The 23,490-nt window shown below is 37.8% G+C and overlaps 1 long non-coding RNA gene across 1 annotated transcript in view; it reads right to left on the reverse strand.

Moving 5' to 3' along the window:
* The window catches only part of LOC101686351, a 31,483-nt gene extending 9,356 nt beyond the window's left edge, over nucleotides 1-22,127 (reverse strand). Inside the window, exon 1 of the long non-coding RNA XR_200853.2 lies at nucleotides 22,027-22,127. This is a non-coding gene — a long non-coding RNA (uncharacterized LOC101686351). The remainder of the gene's footprint in view (nucleotides 1-22,026) is intronic.
* Nucleotides 22,128-23,490: the final 1,363 nt, after the last annotated feature.

A 23,490-nucleotide genomic window follows, 5' to 3' on the forward strand; every position in this document is an offset into this window, starting at 1 on the left:
GATTAGTTAATAATAACTTACCCCTGTTAATTTCCTGGTTGATAGTTGTTGTATGGGAAAGTAAGATGCTAATGCCAGGAGAGGCAAGATGTGAGGTCTGTGAGAACTCTAGGATTTTTGCAACTCCCCTTTAAGCCTAACATTTATTAAAAATGTTACTTAAATATTAGTTAACATTAGCTAGCTAATGTTGGGTTTTTTGTTTTGTTTTGTTTTTAAGAAAGAATACACATCATTGAAGATGTTTGGGGACAAGAAAAAAAATAGAGTATTCCCAGTGACTCTGACTTAATGGCCACTGGACGATGACCAAAAAAGTCAGGGCATGCTGCCTCTGAAGAAGAAAGGGGAAACACGATCAGAGAGGGGCCTTGTCCTCTGCCTGATTATATACACACGTATGTTTGTTTCATGATAATTCTTTTTTTTTTTAAGATTTTATTTATTTATTTGACAGACAGAGATCACAAGTAGGCAGAAAGGCAGGCAGAGAGAGAGAGGAGGAAGCAGGCTCCCTGCTGAGCAGAGAGCCCAATGCGGGGCTCGATCCCAGAACCCTGAGATCATGACCTGAGCTGAAGGCAGAGGCTTAACCCTCTGAGCCACCCAGGTGACCTGTTTCATGATAATTCTTAAATTGTGCATATGTATTCTATTACCCTTCTGAATGAGTATCGGACAGGATAGTGTTAAGTAAATACACAAATTATGTATCATTGAAAAATAAATATATGCTCCGACACTAGCAAGCTGTGTGACTCTGGGCATATTACTTTGTCATTCAATTGGTTGTCATAAGGATTCAATGAAATAATGTATAAAACACTTAACATGAGCTTGGCCAATAATAAATAATAAATGCTAGCTTGCATTGCATATAGAGATATATATTTTATTATATTGCACAATAGTAACAAAACTAACCATAAAGTGGGAAGAAATAATCATCTCAAACCAGAAATAAACCATTTTATTATCATCATTATTAGCGTTATTGTTATTATGGTGTTAAAGTAATAATAGCTGAGATTTATTGAACTAATACTATGCTTCAGAAGCTGAGCTAGTTCGAAGGGGTCCCAGGAATCTGGGAGTTTTATTTTGTAAGTGACTCTCCACATTATTAAGTGATCAGTGGATCACACTTGGAGAAAACAGAGCGCTGGCAGCACTATCCCATAGAAATAGTATGCAAGTGTTTTTACATGTAGGTTTTATTATTCAAGTATGGTAAGGCCAACAAATCTGACAATTACCGCCACTGAAAAGGTAGTTTGTTACAGTCACAGATCCCAAGAAGATAGGGCATGCTATTCCATGGGCAGGGGCCATATAGGGAAAGACCAAGGGTAGTCAGGAGGCCCAGAGAAGGGGGCAGAACATGGACAAGAGCCTTTATGGTGATTAGGGTAGGCAGAGTAGCAGGGTAGGCAGGTAGCAGGGTAGGCAATCTTAAACCATTTCCATGGGCTTTGGGACATAGGGTGTCTCCCTAGTTGTCTGGTACCTGGCCCTGGGGTGAATCGGGCAGCTGAATAGTGGTTTGGAGAATGCAAGCCTGATTAAAAAGGTGTCTGGGCGTATGGACTCTGAATTGGTTGTTTTACTGGTAGAAGGTGCTCTCATATGCAAGTCCTTTGCTATCTCTAGAAATTGCCTAGTCTTAGAAGAGGCGGTCTCCTTAGAGTCAGCAAGACACAGATACCAAGTATCAAATACAGAAACTAGAAAATGTGATTATTAAAAAGAGCCATTGATGTAATTTTAAATTTCCTAGTAGCCATTTTTTTTTAAGATTTTATTTATTTATTTCTCAGAGATGGAGAGAGCACAAGCAGGGTGAGCAGCAGGCAGAGGGAGGAGCAGGGAGCCTGATGTGGGACTTGACCCCAGTACCCTGAGATCATGACCTGAGCCAAAGGCAGATGCTTACCTAACTGAGCCACCTATTTTAATTTTATTTTTTTTAAAGATTTTATTTATTTATTTGACAGACAGAGATCACAAGTAGGCAGAGAGGCAGGGAAGGGGAAGCAGGCTCCCTGCTGAGCAGAGAGCCCGATGCAGGGCTCCATCCCAGGACCCTGGGATCATGACCTGAGCCGAAGGCAGAGGCTTTAACCCACTGAGCCACCCAGGCACCCCATGAACTACCCGTTTTTTAAAGAGGAAAAAAAAAAGCCAAAAACATATCTTGAAAGTATCTTAAATACTATCGTTTCAACATGGAACTGATACACAATTTGTTAATATTTTATGTTTTTCATATTAAATCTTGAAATCCACATGTCAGCTATACTTGAGGCATGAGATTTTGACTGGGTGCATTTCAGGTGCTCCCCAGTCGCACGTGGTTAGTGGCTATTCTATTAGACAGTGCAGCCCTGGAAAGTCATAGAAGAATTCATTGAGGTTGATGGAGACTTAAGAGAATTTCTGAGCATCTGCTTGGTGGTGGTAGCCATACGATTCATTAAAATGGTCTCTCCTCTGACCCCCAACCCCGCCTCAGCATATTATCAACACTGCTCTTGTCTTTTGCTAGCCCACTCCCCTGCCCTCCCCCTCATTACCATGTCCCCCATCTCCGCTGTCACCTCCTCTTTCCCTGTCTCTCCATATTAGTCTTCTGTCCTGGGTTAGACAAAGGAGAAATACTACTCTTGCTTTTTTCAGGTTGTTATCATAGACATCACTGCTCCTGGGGAAGGGGCTGGGAGAGATCTTGGTGGAGAGAGCATTGCTAGAAGAATGTCCTAAGCGGGGTTAAGGTGCCGAAAAATAAAAATAAAGGAAAGGTAACCATGGGCCCTGTATTAGCTGCTGTAAAGACAAACAATGCTTACCCCACAGTAAACATTCTTACTTGATGATTGGGATAGAAAGAAAATGGGGTGGGATGGTGGCTTTTTTATTTAAATCTATATGTCAGTTAAATGAGCACAGTAGGAAAAAACTGAAAGATAACAATTTATATTATTTTAAAGGGTAAAAAATTTTAAAAGCAAACAAACAAGTAGCTTGCTAGCCTAAAAAAAAACCCATAAGTTTATCATCATGTCTGGTTTTTATTTTGTTGAGGTATTTTTGTTCATGATCATTTGAAAGTTTAATCAGCTCTCTTGGGAAAATCTAATACAATTCAGGCAATTTTAATGCCCAAATCAGCAAGGTCCACATAGCATTTCCCAACCTAGACACCATATGACAAACTAAGTTCTCCTAGACAATATTCCCTTGATTCCAAGCTCACTCATCCTTGATCTCTATTTTTAAGGTGTAAATCTGGCACCCAGGAAAGTGAGAAATATGTAGCTTTGTCCTGAGCCAGGAATCCTGTGAATATGTCTCAGGCAAGATAATCCACAGAGCTTAGCACACGCCCTGCGACCTGAGACATGCTCCTGTCTTCGCCATTTCCTATAAATAGTGGTTGCCTACCGAACTTCACAGAAAATGGCAGCTTCAGTAACATTTTACAGGACTGACAATTTAGGTCTACCTTAATTTCTTCTTGAAGTTTCATCAAAGATTACTTAAAATAAGATTGCGCCTGGTAATGGACCCTCTAACTTTGGCTAGCATGTGGCAATAGGAAAAAAAAAATTCTTGTCAACATTGTTATTTTCAACCAAGTTACTCCTCATGGACACCTCTGGCAAAATTCCCTGGAAGGATAGAATGAACGTGTATTTTAAATGATCCTGAAAAACGCACCTTGCTGCTTCTTATAAAGTATTAGCTGAAGTGCTCGTTGGTGATAGGACAATGGGAAACAAAAAAACTGGGGCTCAGTTCTCAGTCTCTGTTGCTCAATAATATAGAAGGACGGGATGTTTCCAAAGATTTCTCTGAAATGCTGCACATCCATGATTTCAAATAAAATTGCTAATTTGTCTTCAAAACACCAGTTTGCACTGATGGAATAGCTCTGTCTGATAAAGGCCACAAGCCAGTACAAGGTAATCATTAGGGAGACATTATTATTATTTTGCTAATTAGTCAAAAATCATTGGCTTTCCCGTGGCTTCTTCCTGCTGAGCAATCATTTGATCTTGCTTATGTTGACAAACACACACGTCACCAATTCTGCCTCATTTATCCTTTGACAGGGACGGTGTTTGCTTCTTCGTGTGTAAAGAGAGGAAAACTAAGTGTAAGCAAATAGGCAACAGGAACCACGCAGTGTAACTCAGACTCATTTTCTGGCATACAAACAAAGAAACAAACAAACAAACAGTGCAACACCTTGTTTTCTAACAAACTGGCTTTTGCATACTCCGGCAAGTGACAACATGGATTTTGTATCCCTTAAGAACAAACCAAATCAGGGAGTGAGGAAAATTGGTGTACCGAACACAAGAGAGGAAGCAATTGATAACCTAGCTAAAGACTGAAAAATCTTATTAAATAGAGATGTGGAATGATCTTTTCACTATTTGAATTAATAATATTGAACATACGTTTAGCTAGAAAAAGATAAAAAGGACTTTCTTGCCTCTATTTGGTTAAAATATAAGAAAAATGTTACATTCTGAGTAAGACAGACTTTCAAATTCAGTGTGACGATCATTTGAAATTCCAATCAGGCTGCTTAGATTCTGTTGCTAAAAAAAAAAAAAAAAAAGCAGAATTTAAAATAAAGTATCTAATAAAATACTTGAGGAAAAATGTATTTGCTCCTACAGAAGAGTGCATCAGATAGAGCTTAGCAAAAATTGCGTGGTTTGGGCAACCCTGGCCAGTTAATAGGATCAAATGCTTGGTTGACTGATTGATTATTTATGCAGAAATCATCATTATGATAAGAAAAAAGAAGTCAACTCAAAGTTTCCAAGTAAGAGGGGCATCTGTATGTGGCTAAGAGGGGAGGTCAAGACAAGAGTGGGGGAGTGGGGGTAACTGTGTATATTCGGGTTAAAATAAACTGGGGAGGTCAGCTGAATTTTTCAAGTGAAGAGCTACAGTAGGAGCCTAGTGTTCCCAAACAGCTTCTCAGTTCAATGTCATCTATAATCTCAGGGGGATTAAAAATGACTTTCTTTCCATGCAAAATGAAGTAACATTGCCATCCACCCAGATACTGTGACTTAGCTTTACGCAGACCCAAAACTTCTTAAAAATGCCAGGGCAGTGGCTCCTATGTGAACACTGAAAAAAATCCTAGACTGAGTAGCTGCTGAGATGCGAGAAACAGAAGCCAAGGAAAAGTCCTTCTGTGTCTTATGTTTGTTTTTAAAGTATAAGTTCACTGATATGGATGCAATACCTTCATGAAATTCTCTGGTATTTTTAATTAGCACTGAAAACTCTACTTAGGAAAATTCTTTTTAATTTTTCCTGAATTTTGCTCGTGATTTTGGTTTATGAATATCATCTGTATTAAGGAAACAGTACCAAATTGCATTTTTAAAACACTTTTCTCCTATTTAAAAATAGTATTTTACAACTCACTGTACTTGTTAAGTAAGAAACATTCAAAATTCAATAGCTTAGCCTCTTTTTTGACTAGCATCCCAACATATATTCGATTTTTCATCAAATAAGAAAAACATTATAAAAGAAAAAAATAATAAATAGCCCACAGATAAGTGGGTTGGCAACTTTCAAGAGGTTAAATATGCTGCTGTCTTTTTATACAGGAATTGTAAAAGGTGAGACCATTGTCTAATTCATATGATGTTGACATTCGTGAAATCAAGGTGGCCTGGATGTCATATTTTAAGTCAGAGAGCAGTTATTACCTAAAAAGAAGAAAAAAAATATGGTGCTATAGGAACTTTATCTCAAGGGCTTTTCTGAGCCATTTTCATAAACAAAAGCAAAGATAAGATTAAGCAAAAGACAAAAAAAAATTCCTCCTTTTGTTCACACAATTATATCTCCAGAAGATACTAAGGATAAGTTGTTTAGGTTTCATTTAAGTGTTACCTCGAATGTTCTTGATTTTTGTTAAGTAATCAAGGTTGGCTTACTATACAGTTTGTGTATATGTATTCATTTCCACCCCAAAATTTTGCCAGAAAAACGAGGTACCAGGGCCCTTATCTCTTTAACTGACTCTGTAAGAAACATCTTTTTTTTTTTTACCCATGCTTTTAGAGATAAAATTAACTCCTCAAAAATAAAACGCTTTCGTCAGAATGTTTGACAACTTTTCAAAGAGAAAAACCAGTATTTTATTCATTATTTGCAAATAAAATATTACAATAAAATGCCTGTCCTCATTTTAAATGGATGCACTATATTAACAAACAGAATATTCAAGGCTTAACTCAAATGATTAAAAACTGTAGCTGTCTCATTAATATAGGATTTTAAGGTAATGGCATACGGCTCATTGGTTCTTTGTGTGAATAATGCGATCAAATGAAGGGGGGAGGGGAGGAAGGCTAAAAGAGTATGGAATCGTAAAAGCTTATTTCCACTGCCCATGAGGAAAATATATAGAGTAGAATCCCCTCTACCATTTCCCCCCCAAAATGATTTTTAAATGTTGAAATATACCTTTTGGGGCTAGTGTTTTCAATACTGATGGCTAGAACATACCTGGAGAAAAACAAAAACAAAAACAAAAATGTGCTTATTGATTTGTATTATTAACAGCTGACTGCCTAAATTTCTCTTCTGCTCGAATTATAAAGGTTCTATTTTTATTTTGATTATAACTCTTGTATGAGTTTCCAGGTATGAGACAGGGAGTACACACACACACACACACACACACACACACACCCTCTGACCTACTACCTTTAGTCTGTTACCTATTATCAGCATATCACATGTTTGCCCATTTGAACAGCATTTCTGTTCCAGATCCATGAAATAATTTCATAGTAAGTCCTGTAAGTCATTATTTTATTAGGATACCGTCCACTTTCCAGATCCAAATTTTAAACCACAACGAAAAATGAATATTCCAAGCAAGAATTAAAAGAGATTTAAAAAAATCTAACTCCTATCTCAAATTACATTTTTCTCAAGTGTTTAGACCATTTCTTATCTCTCTCAAGGGGGCTGAAAATCTACTAAACCATGTTACCTAAACACTGAATCTACTCTGAGAAAAAAAAAATAGAAATCTCACAACACATTCATTTATAGTAATAATTTCATGCTTTGTCAGCATGTCATCTATTATCAAAGTTGTGGACAAATATCCAGATTAATTTGTTCAACAATAGGGCCCCACTGCATTACAATAGAAGTTTTTTCTTTTCTTTCTATGTCTTCCAAACCCTACAAGATAGGGCAAAAATTGACAAAAGAAATACACGATATATATATACACAGTGTGCAATCTATTTCAAGAGACAGGGTTTTCATCACATAAAGGTAGCCAGTGTTTTCCCAGAAAACTTGACTCAAAGAAAACCCAAATCAATGTTCAGTAGACAATGGAACAATTAAAAGGAGTCATTTCTGGACGAGTCTCTTGCATTGCAGCTTAAGATGTATTTTTAGGGTTAAGTGGGTAGCAGGGGAGCCTCCTCTAATCTCTGCATTCTGGAAGGCAGTTTGCTCCAGGGCCTCCACTGGGCTCTTCCCTACGCTTGTTCTCTGCCACTGCTTCACCCTGCCTCCCTGTGTCCAACGTCAAAATCACACACATGCAATAGGAAGAAAGCCCTCTGCTTCTGCAGTCATCGTGAGTGCTGGCAACGCACCAGCACGATGGCGAGAAAGTGCCCGAGCCACAGGGCTGCCTCCAATCACTGGCAATTATCGGAGGCTCCCTGAATTCCTCCGTCTGTCCCAGGCCCTGGGAGGGAGCTGCGGTGGGAAACAGAGGCATCCTCAGGAAACCGTTTCATCTTCAGATTTCTATACCGTGCATTTTGAGCCTCTTTCTTCCCGAGGATTAGAAAAATACCACCTCACGTCTATTCCCAGTGAATGTCACAAATCTGTTCTCAGACTAAAGAATATCCTTTTCAAGAGAAGATGCCGAAAATCCCAAAGCTGACAGCTAATATTTTTGTTCCATTTTAATTAAATGCCTAAGACCCTAAAGGCATCCACAGTATTCATTCGAAGAGTTATTTATCTAGATAAACTGCGTATTAGTGTAGGTGAGAGATTATCATTTTATCACATTTTATAAATGACACGTGGCTACATGCCTGCATAGCTCAGTCTCTGCTTCCAGCAGGTACTGTATTTCCTCAAGAAACCACAAACAATGCTTGATTTTTTTTTTTTCTGCTACAGTTTTTAGACGTTTTATTTACAATATAGGTTAGGTAGATAATTCTGCCGCAGAGATGCATAGCCAGATAATCGGGCTCCGGCTAACCTACATAAACAGTCCTCAAATGGCAAAAAGATGGACTTAGGCTTAAAGTTCTCGATAAGAAACTAAATATATTTTCACAGCCTCCGCACATTCCTCAAGGCAGACCCTGCCGTGGCCCCCTCTCTAAGCAATGCAGCAGGTGTTTCCCTATCTGCATAAAACGCTGCGGTGCAGCGGAGAGTTGAATCCTTTCCAGAACGAGGGCACATTTATGATTGGTCGAATTGATCACTGCAGTCACTTGATATTACATAAAAGCTTGGTGTTGAAGCCTATGGATTGGATAATAATCAGAGTTGTTCTGACATGGTCTATTTAATAATTCAAAAAGGAAAATTTGAAAATGATTCTCCACAAAGCTGCAGTGCCGGGTTGACACTTTATTTATCTCCAGTGCTCTTTGTGTAGCTTGTGAGCCGTGCAGATTGCCTGTTCGATGTAGTTCTTTCTCTAAAGCATCAATATTCCAAATCACCGTCAGCAAACAATCGTGCACGTCACCTGTCACTGTGGAAGGGCTGAGGTGTTCAGTTTCTCTGCACACTGAGGTAGCAGAAACCAGCCCCTAAGGGGGGGGGGAACCCACCATTTGTGAATGTACCCAAAATGCAACCTAGGACAGGCTTAAAGACTCAGCGAACTTGATTAGACAGCCCGGAGAGAAAATACTCATTAGTAACCATTCACGAGTGGTCAGAGTGTTTTTATTTTATATATTCTTTCTATCAATTCGCTTGAGAAATGGAAAGGAGGAATGCAGCTAGATTAGTGACGCTAACCTCCTCTCAGGTGAACATGGACTGGATGGAGTGTTTCAGGAGGGTGGGAAAAAAGATCCAGATGTTCATGGTTCCAGAGGCTAAGCTGAAACCTTTAAAAAGGCTCTGAGCACGATGGGGAATGGGCAGACAGATTTTCACACTCCGGAGGTGTGGCTTCCTCCACAATCTTTTAAGATTCCCATTGGCCAGTGCCCTTGCTGGTCACGCTTTTGGCCCCCAGGGCATATCTATCTGCTCTCTCATCATCTGTGGACATCATCTCCCACACCTGTGACATGGGAAGAGCCCTGTGACGTCTCACCTGCTTTCCTTCTGATGACTCTAACCAAAGAGATACTTCAGATAGCCCTGTGGAATTTTTAACAAATCTGCTTTGTAAATACTAAATGGTAACAATTTAAGTTATGAAAAGCAAAGCGCATCATTACTGAAGTTCAGGAAATATATTCCTGTCTTACACTATACTTACATTTTTGGTCTCCAAAGCTAATCACAGCATATAGCCCCTTTACATATATACAAGGTCATGGTACACAACAGCAACCCTGGCAAAGGTTTTGACACCATAAACAAGTACGGGTCACATGTTGCAATAATCGCATGCTATTTTAAATGCTAGACTTGCCTCTTAATGTTTTTTCTCATTAAGAAATTATCAGAAAGATTTTAATCTTGAAGAAAAGCTGCAGTCTTTAGTACATCTCCTAATCTTTTGTATTTCATCCTAGTAGGAATCGATGCATGAAATGCTGACATATATCCAGCCTCAGAATGAACTAATTTCAAAGCCACAGCTCCCACTTCTTAGCAGCAAATCAAAATGCACTCCTAAGACACCTGGCTGTCAAAGGTAATGTTTTCCGATGTATAAAATAATTTTACAAACATTTTCTCTTTTCGGTAAAGGAATCAAAAAAATACAGATGACAATCAACATGTAAGAGACCTCTAAACTGAAAATAAAACAAATTAGCTGATATAAGAAAACAGCAAAGTGTGCTCACGCACACTCACAAAGTCCACATGTCCTTTATTTCAATCCCCAAACTTCTTATAACTCATCACCATGGCTGTCTGCTGCAGTTAATATCTAAGATAAGATAAGATGAAGTGGGATGCCATTTAACTTTCCCCAAAGTTATCATCGTTGAAAATGAGTAAGTCTATCTGTAGCTTCAAGTCATCCTTCCAGGGAGAGGAGGGGAAATCTGTGCTTTTTTTTAAAGATTTTATTTATTTATTTAACAGAGAGAGCTCACAAGTAGGCAGAGAGGCAGGCAGAGAGAGAGGAGGAAGCAGGCTTCCCGCCGAGCAGAGAGCCTGATGACGGGCTCGATTCCAGGACCCTGAGATCATGACCGGAACCAAAGGCAGAGGCTTAACCCACTGAGCCACCCAGTCGCCCCAAATCTGTGCTATTTAATAAAAACCTCCACTTTTTTTTGCAAGTATCTCTTACCACGATGAAACAGTTACATTGTGCTTACATGCAAAGCTGCATTCATGGACTCTGATTTTCTGAAGAACACTCTAGGTGAATTTAACGGACAAGAAGGTTAGGGACACATGGCAGTAAGATAAATTAAGAAGGCCTCAGGCCTAAAATCTTATGTTCAACCTTTCATTTCTGATCAAAACTTTTAACTCCTGCTAAAGAGAATGTAATCAAGTGGCAGTGTGGAAGGTCACAGATGAGGAGACCAGGACATTCGTGTGCATGTGACTGTTATCCTGGGACCTGAGTCCAAATATCTAGAAGATGACTGAAGGAACTGATAGCATTCTTCCTTGGTCTACCCTCATCCATATTTTTCCTTGGTCACTGATATCACCTCTGATCATCTCCCCTATAAATAAAACAAAGAAAAAAAAACAAATCTGCATTACTTTATTTCATATTTGCAACCTAATATCATCCTGAAAAGTATTTTATTACATCACTAACCCCATTTTATTGATGATGAACCTGAAGCCTAGAAAGTTTAAGAAACTTATGTGGTATCAGGCCCCTGATAAAGTGGTGAAGCTGGGTTTTTAACTTTGAGCTTAGAGTCCAAGTTCAGTGACCTGTGCCCTAACTAAACTACAAATAACCAATGACAATAAATGAGCAATGAACATGTCATAAACTTGGATAACCAGCATCCTCTACTTATATAAATGGCAGTCCTCCACTGGATTATTTGTTGTCTAATAATTGATTTAAATAATGATTAATAAGTATAATCATATTGATTGTGATTCATAGAATTGAGCCCCTGTCATAAAATATTAATCACAGAAATATGACGGAAGAGACAGAGGATTAGTCTTGGGCTTTCTAAACCACCCTCCCCCAAGACAAGAGTCAACAACATGATTATTTAATGACACCATAGTATTTCTCTGTAGCAGCTTATCTCTGGGGCAGACTGTTGTCACTTTCCTCCATAATGCTGCTACTATTTTTAGCCTGGCTTCTAGAGGTGAAAATTTAGATTCCCGTGCCAATGAAGACCCATCCCATCACTTGCTGCTTCCTAGCCTATAAGAGGCATATGGGACAGCCCATCTGAAACTGGTTCCCATTCTCTAGCAGCCACAGGGACAGTCTCTAGAATTAAATTGTGACGTATGCAATATATACATTCTTAGAAATTTTTTTTAAAGGGTTGATTTCATTTTTAAAAAATTGAACACTTTTGTACATATTGGGATCAATGACAATTTAAAGGAAAACCTCTGTTGAATGCTTTTACAACTTCAAAGACTATATTACAAAATTAATGGAAAGAGCACAGAGTTTACAGAGATGTGGATTCGAGTTCCGCCTTTGCCACTTACTACTTTTGCTACTTACTATACTTACTTAGTGAGTCACTGTCTGAATGTCAGTGGTCTCATCCCTCCTTTTCCACAGGATTGCTTTATAGGCTTATTGAAACACTTTAAACTATGAATTTGCTATGCAATCTAAATTATCAATATTTCCTAATTTAATATTTCTGTAAATTCAGATATTTTGGCAATTATTTTCTCACACAGAGATCCAACTCTTTTTTTTTTTTAAGATTTTATTTATTTATTCAACAGACAGAGATCACAAGTAGGCAGAGAGGCAGGCAGAGAGAGAGGAGGAAGCAGGCTCCCCGTTGAGCAGAGAGCCCAATGCAGGGCTCGATTCCAAGACATTGAGATCATGACCTGAGCCAAAGGCAGAGGCTTAACCCACTGAGCCACCCAGGCGCCCCAATCCAACTCTTTCGAAATGAAATCAAGTGTCCCCAAGATCTGAAAAAACCAAGAGGTCTTATTTGGTCATCCCTCTCTGCTCCCATCTAAACTAAAACCCCCGTTGTACTCATTCATACTGTCCAAAATTTATCTTCACAACACTTACTGAGGATGTTTTTTAAAAAGAAAGAAAATTATTGACTATTGGCTTGAACCTCCACATTCCTAGCATGTGGGAATGCAGAATGTCCCCATACTTGCTGCAAATCCCAGAACATTTAATAAGCCCCAGCCTTTCTTTCCTCCTGGGCCACTTTGATTTAATCTCTCACTGATCTGGGCACAAAGGGAAGCTCTTTTATCTTTTTGGCACAGATAACCCACTTTATCAAGTTTTTTTCGAGTTTAAAGGATCTCAGAACACTTCACAGCTTTCCTTCCCTTTTCTGGTTCTACCCCCACTAAGTGTCTTCTTCCTCCTCCTGTATAGGACAACTGGTCCCTTGGTGTCCAGGGAATGTTCCATCCATGCCTAGCGCCTTCAGTATCCTCACTCCTCCCTGCCAAGCTCCTTTCAGTATTTTTCCAAATAATTGGATCCCATTATTGAATAATTTCTAATGTCAGCTATTAACATAAACTGTTCCCTTCTTTTTATATTCAGCATTATTTGTATTATTTGTTGACTGTCTCCATTCGAACTGTCAGCTCCATGAGGCACCTTATCTGTTTTTCTCATCACTGAATTTCTAGCACCTATATGTAAGTTTTCAGTAAATATTTGTTGATCAAAATTAATACAGAAGAATAAATAGGAACTAAAGGAGAGATAGGAAAGCAGAACACACTGCAAGTAATTATAGATTTACATCAATTTCTAATGAAGTTTTCTTTAGGTGTCTATGCTTCACAAGTAATTTCCTCCCCATTTGCCACCCTACTTGAAGGAGGGAGACAAAAAGGAGGAGAAAGGGGAGGGGGAAAGGGGACGAGAAATAAAATAATGTAATGGTCAGTATTTAAATTGCATTGGATTTTTTTTTTCTGCATTGGATTTTTTAATAAAATATCTATGATTTTCCTCAGAATATTATTAAATGACATTTCTGTATCAAGTAGATAGTCAATGAATAGGCTTCATTCTGGGTATATGTTAGTAATAAAACCCTGGGGAAAAAACAATAATTTTTTAAAGCGCGGGAATTGCTGAAATAATATTCAGATACTTTCAGCATTTTTGTGTTAAACCTTAACAAACAGGAATGTTATTTATTGATCTGAATGTAGAAATCAATAAAATCCCTTTGATTCCTGTTATGATTTACAGAATTTCTCTATTTCTGGTTGGAATTAAATCAAAATCTGGATTAGGTGATGTATGCCCCTTTTCGGTATATGATTAAAAAAAAAAAAACTACCAAATGGCACAATAGACTTTAATATTAGGGGGAAACGCATCTGCCATTTGTGCTACTTTCACTCTGATGAAATGGTCTGGGGTCAGCTCACAGCCGCAGCCCCTAGATGCAAATCACTGCGTGATCCTAGCACATGGAATTACATCAGCGCTTTTGATGAGAGGACAGAATCAATACAGAGGTCAAAAGTGCACAATTGGAAGGAGAGTCGCAATCAGGCACTGGGATTCCCCAAGATTACAATTCCCCTGATGAGAGAGCGCAGTTGCAAGAGAATCCTTGATGTAAGGAGGCTACCTCCCGACCATGCAGAGGACTCACTGGTGGGGGTTTATCTCTGCCCGCAATCATCTCCGCACTCACTTGATTGGATTATGTTGCAAAGTTTGCCAACAAAATGCTGACATATAAGACCAAACTTTCAGAAAATCAATACCAAATAATTGCCCAGACCATGTTGAAGATAAACTTATCCTGCACGTTATGTACCTTCAGTTCTAGAGTGTGGTAAGCCACGGAGCCGAGGGAGCTAAGCTGTTCTTATTGTGCATAATATACCTTTATACATCAGCAGGAAGCACAAATCATTTCCTTCCCCGCTGCTCAATACCCAGTGATTCCATCTCTTCTATATTCATTTTTTGTACCAGACTGATGCCCTTAAATGCTATGCTGCTGTCAGTTCTTGGATAACCCTTACCTGGCAGCCAAAGGGAATGCTTAGGAATGAATCTCTTGTCCCCACCGTAAATGGCTTTCGGTAGGGGACTAGTTTGATAAGTTTAAGAAATAGACCACAATATCAACCATATTGTATTTTCCATAAATTCTGTCCTACAGAATACACTTCTCAATTTATTTCTATACTGAATGGATAAGGGATGAGGTGAAACAGATATGGAAGGCCTTTGTTACTGCAATGTGTCAGGGAAATGATTTCGGTCTCAAACAATATTAAAACTCAAGATATCAAACCAATTATAAATATAGCGTATATATTTGTTTATGCTTCAGTGGCCAGAGCCGCTCTGTTACATAGATTAGAGCAAGAACTATACGATCCCTCTCATTCCTAAACTGAATTTTCCTTTCCCCTGGTAAAAAGGAACAAAAAGAAAGAAAGAAAGAAAGAAAAGAAAGATTTATCTTTTGGGTTATAGCTATGAGTATCCCATATTATTGGTTCTAAAATGTGATTTCAAGCTTAGACAACAAAGCAGTGACCTGGGAAAAAGCAGCTCAGTTGCCAAAATGTATGAACTGATAATTCCTACTCCAGACACTGTCTTTTTTACTATTGTGTTAAGAAAAATAGATAGCTGAAAATATTTCAATAAAAATAACAGACATGCCTATTCAAAACTCCTTGGATGCTAAATTCCTGCCAACCTTGTTCATCTCAAAGATATCATATTCCCATTTATAGAAAAATCTACCACATAATATAATTTGGAGATACAGGCATAGAACAGGAAGAAAAGCCTGGAATAAAAAGAAACTATGTCAAGGTATTTTAGCATGAAATTGGCTTGAACAGGAGGGGGGAAAAAGAGGAGGGAGTTTATAATCACTGACACTGGGATTCCTAGTCACCTCCTTAGAAATATATTAATTTTACATGATTGTTCCTTTGCACTTTATGACAGAAAGAAAGACCCTGTTAACATTAGTCCAGCTTCATCTTTAATCACATTAATTCAGTAACATGTTATAATTGGAAGATGAAAGAGAGTGCTTTATTTACATAAATATAAACGATAAATGAGCAATTTCTGAATTGAAACAAATCAATACACACTGCATTGTCCTGTTGACCTCACCAGCATTGAGGTCAACAAATGTGTGAATCCTCAGAATAATATCCCATCAAAACCAGAGGCAAATCTCCAAGTCTCCAGGGATGTTTCCATCACTCCTTTATCCTCTAGTCTGAGGCTAGCTGATGAATACGTGACCATGTTTAGATGGATGGAATGCAATATTTGAAGTGGGGGGCAGGGAGACCAGGCTTGGTGATCCACTGGCTGATATTGAGCATATATTTTTGACTGCAGCTGAGAAGGGATTGTTATCACGCTCTTACTCACCGAATGAGTGAACCACAGATGGGAACTCTCACACTGACGTTTCAGCTGAGCGTCTTGACTTGAGGACCAACAAAGCAACTTACTGACAATGGGAAACCTGGCACAAAGAGGCCGTTATCTACAGCAACTCACTAGAACTGACTCTTTTGCCGCCATATTGTGCCTTTCCGCCAGGATATCACAACCCTGAGAAGAATAAGTGTTTTTTGTCCCTATTAACAACTCATAGCACAATCAATTGCTTAACATTATCTAGAACTGCTTTAAGAAATTGGACCAGCCTAAGGTTATAAAGAGAAAAAAAAATTATAACATTCAAGCAGCTTGTTGGAAAAGGCAAGATTACTCTTCGACAACTAAATCAAAATTACTCTTATAGAGCAACTCATAAATGGCTATTGAAACCATGCTATCCACAATCGCCAGATATCAGAATAAAACAAAATCAACAAATATTTATTGACTATCTATAAATTCAGACTACTCATTAGAACAGAGTTTCAGGATCATTTACTCTTTGAAGGCAATTTATCATCTGATGGCAGATTAACAAAATGAGAAGATGGAGAAGGATAACAAGATTCATGAGAACCCCCCACCACCACCCCCAAATGATAATGCATAAGAAAAAACTGGCTATTTTATCTCTGAGGCAACTTGAAAAAAAGTTTACTTTTGAAAGCTAAAAAATTATCCAAGGAGGGGGGGGAAAAGTAGTCTCTATTTCTGACTACATGGAACTTAAGAATTAAAGGTTAATTTTTTAAAAAACTGGGATGTGGGAGAGTGTTCAAGAACAAGTGTTTTCGATGAAAAAAATTTTTATATACATTTTTGAAAACAGATATTTAAAATGTGAAGGAATTATTATTATTGTTTAAGGATTTTATTTATTTATTTATTTGATACAGAGAGAGAGAGATCACGAGTAGGAAGGAGGCAGGCAGAGAGAGAGGGGGAAGCAGGCTCCCTGCTGAGCAGAGAGCCCAATGCAGTGTTTGATCCTAGGGCCCTGAGGCCATGACCTGAGCCAAAAGCAGAGGGAAGCTAACCCACTGAGCCACCCAGGCTCCCCAAAGGAATTATTGTTAATTTTTAGTGCAATAATGGAATTATGTTTTTTAAATTTTTTTAGAGTACTCATTGAAATTATAGAAAAATTAATGTCTGGAATTTGCTTTAAAATGATCCAGACAGAGAGAAAAGTGAGAGGTTCTGTTTATGAAACAAGATTAATCATGAGTTCATAACTGTTAAAGGTAGTTGATTGACCCATGGAAGAGATTTATTACAGTCTTCTCTCTACTTTGAATAGGTTTGAAATTTTTATTTAATATGTATAATGTATATATGTATAAATATGTATAAATTATAAATGCATATGTATGTGTATACATTTATAAATTTATAAGTATGTATATGTAGTTATATAAACATTTATGTTTAGATAATGCATTTAAATTAGTAAGATCTTGAAGTTAAATCTTCTTCACTTAACACTGAATACTGGTCCTTCAGTTTTTTTGATCGAGGACTTCATGTCTGTCATTCTTGCTGAAATGTTCATGAGTAATTCACTCTACATTCACTAAAGGTCAGGCCCTCTGCTAGGTTTTAAAGGTACAACAATCATGGACAAGTTTTCTGCCTTCGTGGAGCTTACATTCTAGGGAAGCAGTCAGGCATTTACCATGTGCACACATGAATAAGCAAGAAAACAAGGGACTGTGATCAGTGCTCTGAAGGAAATAAACAGAACCAAGAGAGGGAGGCACTGGGCAAAGATACTTGAAGGAGGGTGGTTAGAGAGTTTCTCTTTATGAATGTGACATTAGAGCCAAGTCTTGAAAGATGAGAAGAATCCAGCCATGGAGACGTTGGAAAACATTCAGGGCAGAGGATTTGATTGGAATGTAGGACTGACCACACCTGGTCTTAGATTGTATGTTGGGGTATGAAGGAAATAGAGGCTCTGTCTTTTTTGCATGTATATATCTTTATATGATTTTTATCCCCCCCACACACATATCCTTATATATATATAAATATTATATATATGTTAAATTTATATACCTTATATATATTTATAAAGCCCCCAATAGAAATATATATCTTTTCCATCTTAAATACAAAATACATATAATTTTAAATTTATATATATAAAACCTCACAATAGAAATATATCTTTTCTATCTTAAATACTATATATATATATATAAGTTATATATATATATATAAATATATATAATATATGTATATAAATATTCTATTTATTTATTTGACAGAGAGAGAGAAAGAGTGCAGCAGAGGCAGAGGGAGAAGCAGACCCCCCATTGAGCAGGTAGCTCCATGTGGCACTTGATCTTAGGACAATGGAATCATGACCTGAGCCAAAGGCAGACGCTTAACTGACTGAGCTACCCAGGCACCCAAAATATATATAATTTTAAATTTAAAACACATTTTTATTATGACAAAGACAACACAATTTCATGGAGAAAAAAATTAGAAAATAAGCAAAAAAGGAGAAAATTAAAATAAAAGACCTATAATTTCCACATCCAGAGTGAGCCGCAATTACCATATTATTCTTTCAATCCTTTCCTTCCATATTTTTGGATGAAATAATGCAAAAAATAAAATGCACACAAATTTTAATCTGATTTATTTCACTTAACAACATAGTGTGAATAGCTTCCCATCTCAACTGTTCATTACACATTACATTGTGTGAATGATTTGTTTAACCCATTCTCCAACATTTGGCATGTTTTCTATTTTTTTTCATTGTTATCAGTAACACTGAGATGAGCACTTGCTGAAAACTCTGTAAATCTTTAATGATTTCCTTGTATTGCAATTCTAAAAGTATAATGGCCTACCCAAAAATCATGCACACTGTTTAAGATAAAATACTTACTTTTGCTGGAAGAAATGTGCATTTAAAAAAAAGACGATTGTCTTCACAGTCCTCCAAACTCCTTCCTGTTCTATTCCAATTCTAGATCTTCAAGCTTCCAGTGTCTGTTGGCTTTAATCTTCACATGGAAATGATTCCTTCAGGATAGCATTTAGGTACAAACTCATATAGACAGACCTTGATAGTTCTTTTAATAAGGTGTTATTGAATCCATCCTTCACACAAAGAGATATAGTGTGGTAGGGGGAAGAGGTCTTTGTTTTCTTCTCCTTTACTTAGGGACTATATTTAACATACATGATAAATCCTAAATTAACTTAGATTCCAACAGTTAGAATTGGAAGGAAATTTAGGTTTTCCTTATTCTTAGCCTTCTATTCGGTGGAATTTGTCAATGTCCCAGTTAAAAAATGGTGTTCAGAAATGAAAATGACTTTATTTCCCATGACCTGAATATTGTATTTCGATTAATGCTGCCGACAATTGGAATCTTTGTCTTCATTCTGCCCTCAAAAAATGAAAAATGATTTTCTTCTTCTTCTTCTTTTTTTTTTTTTTTGGTGGTTAGTCTTCAGTTTTTGCCCTAACAATTTCATCTTCTTGTGATTTCTACCTCTGGGTCTATAGTGCACACACACTAAGCCTACTGCCTTTTAACTACTTTGAAACATTCTGGATATTTTTCTACAGTTAATCTTTTGTTCCTGTCTCCTTTTTCTCTCTTTCTTTATTTTTCCTTTTCTGCAGCTACTGTCTTGTTTTATTTGTGTCAGACAGACTGAGGGCCATGCTCTTCTGGAAAGGCAGCATTGACATAATACTGGGCTGGAGGAGAGGGAGCAATCCATTCCTAAGGTTTGTTCAGCACTCTTCTCTAGGACTTGTCCAGAGAAACTTGACCTTGTTCACCATGTGTGAAGTAGCCCTAGTATCTACTTAAAAGCAGGGTACCCAGAGTTTCAACAAAACTTGGAAATGGATGGTTCACTGTCTTCCTACCCAATTTCATATTGCCTGCCCATGCCTTTCCAGAAGAGTGTAGCCTTGAATAGCCTTGAAAAGAGAGAGAGAGAGAGATGCAAAGGATTAACTGTAGAAAGATTACAAAACGTTTCAAAAATAGTTAAATGGTGGGAAATTTAGGACCTCTAAAATAAAACGTAACATTTTGTTGGGACCAAATTATCCTAATGTTTGTCATTTGAAACAAAGTTAATTGAACTCCTTGGGCATGAATGAAGAATTTAATTATGTATTTACATGTTCCCACTCTCAACAGACTGAGTTCCTCAAATCAGGAGCTGTATTTTGTTGATTGTTCTTTCCCTAGCACTCTGAAAAGTGCCTGGCACAAAGAGTTTACTAGAAATATTTGTTGAACAGATGATTAATAAGTAAATGGATGAGTACATTTTGTGGCACAAATTTTTTATGGTATTTATAGGGTATGAAGAATGATTTTCAAATTTGCAATTTCAGATTCAATTAATATATGTAAAAACTGTCTAACTCCACTGTCTCAGTGAGCACATAACTCAGTGGTACAAAGACAACTCCTCCCCATGAAATTACCTTTATTTTAAACAGCTTAAATGCACAAACCTTTGTTTATTGTTTTTACAACTCTCTAAAGTTCCCTATAAAATCATTAACCATTGTTATACAAAATTAACATGTTCACAGTTCTAGTCCTATTACTTCAACAATTCACTTTGAAATCCAGCAATATCTCCTCAGTATCCTTTGCTCTTAACCATTTGACCTATTAAGTATGAAATAATTCTGGGGTGCCTGGGTGACTCAGTGGGTTGAAGCCTCTGCCTTCGGCTCGGGTCATGATCACAGGGTCCTGGGATCAAGCCCCACATCGGGCTCTCTGCTCAGCAGGGAACCTGCTTCCCTTTCTCTCTCTCTGCCTGCCTCTCGGCATACTTGTCATCTCTCTCTCTCTGTCAAATAAATAAGTAAAATCTTTAAAAAAAGAAAGTATGAAATCTGATTTCTTTTTTCAAGTTGAAGTTTTTTGTAATGAATTAAGTAGAAGCATTCTCTCTTACTTTTTTTTTTCCCTCAAAACTTTAGATCATACTCAAAATAGAAATGTAAACGGTCCACTTTTTTTTGCTTTTGCAACTATTTGTATATACTTTTAAGCACATCCTAATAATTCCATTTTTTTCTGAGGTAAAAATTTCCATTTTGTTCATCGGGATGCCCTCTGCCTTTTGAAAAAGTTTTGTTTTGGTAGGTCCTTCTGCCCACCTTCTCATTTTTCTTTCCTGTGCACAAGCTTAGTCTCTTATAAATTTACAGCAAACTATTAATCCCTCTACCTTCTACCCTTCTCAGCTTATGAGCTGAGAACAACATATCTGTCTAGAAGAACAAATCTGTCTACACGGTGATACTGCCTTCTCTGTTTCCCAACCGTGAAAGCTTACCTAGGTTTGCTCTTCCAAAATCAGTGCATTTCTCCATACTCACCCTCTTCCAAAATCATAAAGTCATCTCATTTTTAGTTCACACTGTCAAGGTTTCACAACCCAGAGGTGAAGGATTCAAAAGGACATGTGGTATCCCACTTTTGTAGTTACAGGTATGATGATTAATTATCAATGTGGTTCATTATTTTATTATTATGTTTATACATATGGCTACAATTTGAAGTTTGGCCTTCTCTCTTTTCCATATTTAGCACAGGATGATACGTTGATAGTTCACTTGCACCACCCTCACCAAGAGTGTTCACAATTCTAAATACTGTTGTATGAGCTTAGTGAAATCCTGCTCAACCTCTGTTGTCCAGCTCACCATGAAGGTTCCTTTGACTTCTAAGGAAACACTGGTTACTGATTCCTTGTGCTATTCAAGTGCTCATCTTTGTATCACTGCTTCTTTCTTATAAGGTCAATATCTTGGGTGAACACCCTGGTCCCCCTGCTCCCAGTCCATGTGGTTCTGTTGAACTCATGTTCCTGTAGTGGTTTGTGACCCTGGTCCAGCTGGTCGGTGTGTTGTCTCCCCATAGCTTCAGACACTGTTTCAGAATGGGGCACAAGATCTAAACCAGGCCAGTGTGAATTATTTCGGGAAATTTTATTAGAACTGGTGGGAGGGATGTGCATTTTCCAATGCGATTGCTAAATTGAGGATGAGAATACCCTGGAGCTGCCCAGAACTATGTTATAAAGAGTGCCAGCTGGATAAAGAAGCCAAGACATGGGGAAGATGAGAGACAGAGACAGAGAGAAATAGTGACACAGGAGCAGAGACCGAGATTCGACTTGCTCAGCAGCCCTGTTACACTTACCTATTGCGTTGTTAACCTTATTGGTTAGCAGGTCCATATCACACGCAGCACTGGGAGCTCTTCAAGAGTATCACTGATGCTCATCGGGGCTCTGAATCTGGTTTTCCTTCCACACCCTTCTTAACTAGGGTTTTTTATATGAATCACAAAACCCACACACAAAATGAGTTGACTCTTTTTTCAGTTCACTGAAAGTTGGCGTGATGGTTAATTTTATACGTCAACTCGACTGGATTATGGGGTGCTCAGACATTTGGCTAAACGTCATTTCTGAGTGTTATCTGTGAGGAAGCTTTTGAATGAAATTAGCATTTGAATTGGTGGATGCAGTGAAGCAGTTTTCTCTTCCCAGTGTGGGTGGGTGTCATCCAACCCGTTGAGGGATGGAAGGGAACAACAAGGCAAAGAAAATTCATCCCTTCCTGTCTAGTTGCTTGCGTTGGGACATCAGTCTTCTCCTGAGAACACTTCTAGTTCTCAGGTCCTGGGACTCAGTTTAAGTTACATCACCGGCTTTCTTGGGTGTCCTCTGGCAGATGATCGATCAGGGACTTCTTTGACTCCATAATGATGTGAGCCAATTCCTTATAATAGATATCTTCCTGTAGATATATCCTATTGGTTCTGTTTCTCTGAAGAACCTGACTAATACAGGTTTTATATAACTAATACCATTCTAGATGCAGAGGAAAAAAATTAATTCATTACATACAGTGAATGCCTTGAGGGCATTCAGGCTTAATTACCTCACAGACCCTTCCCCCTTAAAAAGGTCTTAATTTTTTGCTATGGTTTCTAATGACTTCTATGTTTTCAGACATAAGAAAATGTTTGTTTTTCCCTATATTACCCAGATCTTGTTTCTATAATGCAGAACCCCTGTAAATATGTCCAGTTGGCTTTCAGATCCTATATGTGCAGTGGGAAGTCATCAGACCTTTCCCCGGAAGGGCTCCTCTCCCTGGATTTTCTCTTCAGTCAATGTTGTCAGAAAATGGGCAGTCATTCTTGACTACTTCTTCATACCACAAACCTCAACAATACTTTTCCTATAGATTTTGACGCTGCAAATTTTTTTTTTAAATATATACTTCCAATTCAATTTCTACTGTCATTGCCTGGATTGGGTTCCTTATTTCATATCCAGATCATTTCAAAAGTCTCCTTAAGTTTTCCTTGCTTCCAGACTTTATTCCTTTAAACCCATCCTTCATAACCCAAAAAGACCATCTTTCTAAAATATTACTCTGCATGTACGTTTCTTATCTCGCCTTACTCTCTCAGAGCCAGAGTTAGGATTCGAACCAAGTTTACCTGTTCTGAAGCTTATCTTCCTTATCAGTCATACTATACTTCTGAAGTTCATCAGAACAAGGGGTTCTTTGCTTGTTTGTTTGGTGTTTCAGCTGTTGTGCCTTTGTTTTAAAGAATAAATAACACAAAAAAAATTTTTTTAAAGATGAA

This window comes from Mustela putorius, unplaced genomic scaffold, assembly GCF_011764305.1.
Source record: "Mustela putorius furo isolate JIRA1106 unplaced genomic scaffold, ASM1176430v1.1 tig00000151_pilon_pilon_pilon, whole genome shotgun sequence".
Classification (NCBI taxonomy): Eukaryota; Metazoa; Chordata; class Mammalia; order Carnivora; family Mustelidae; genus Mustela; species Mustela putorius.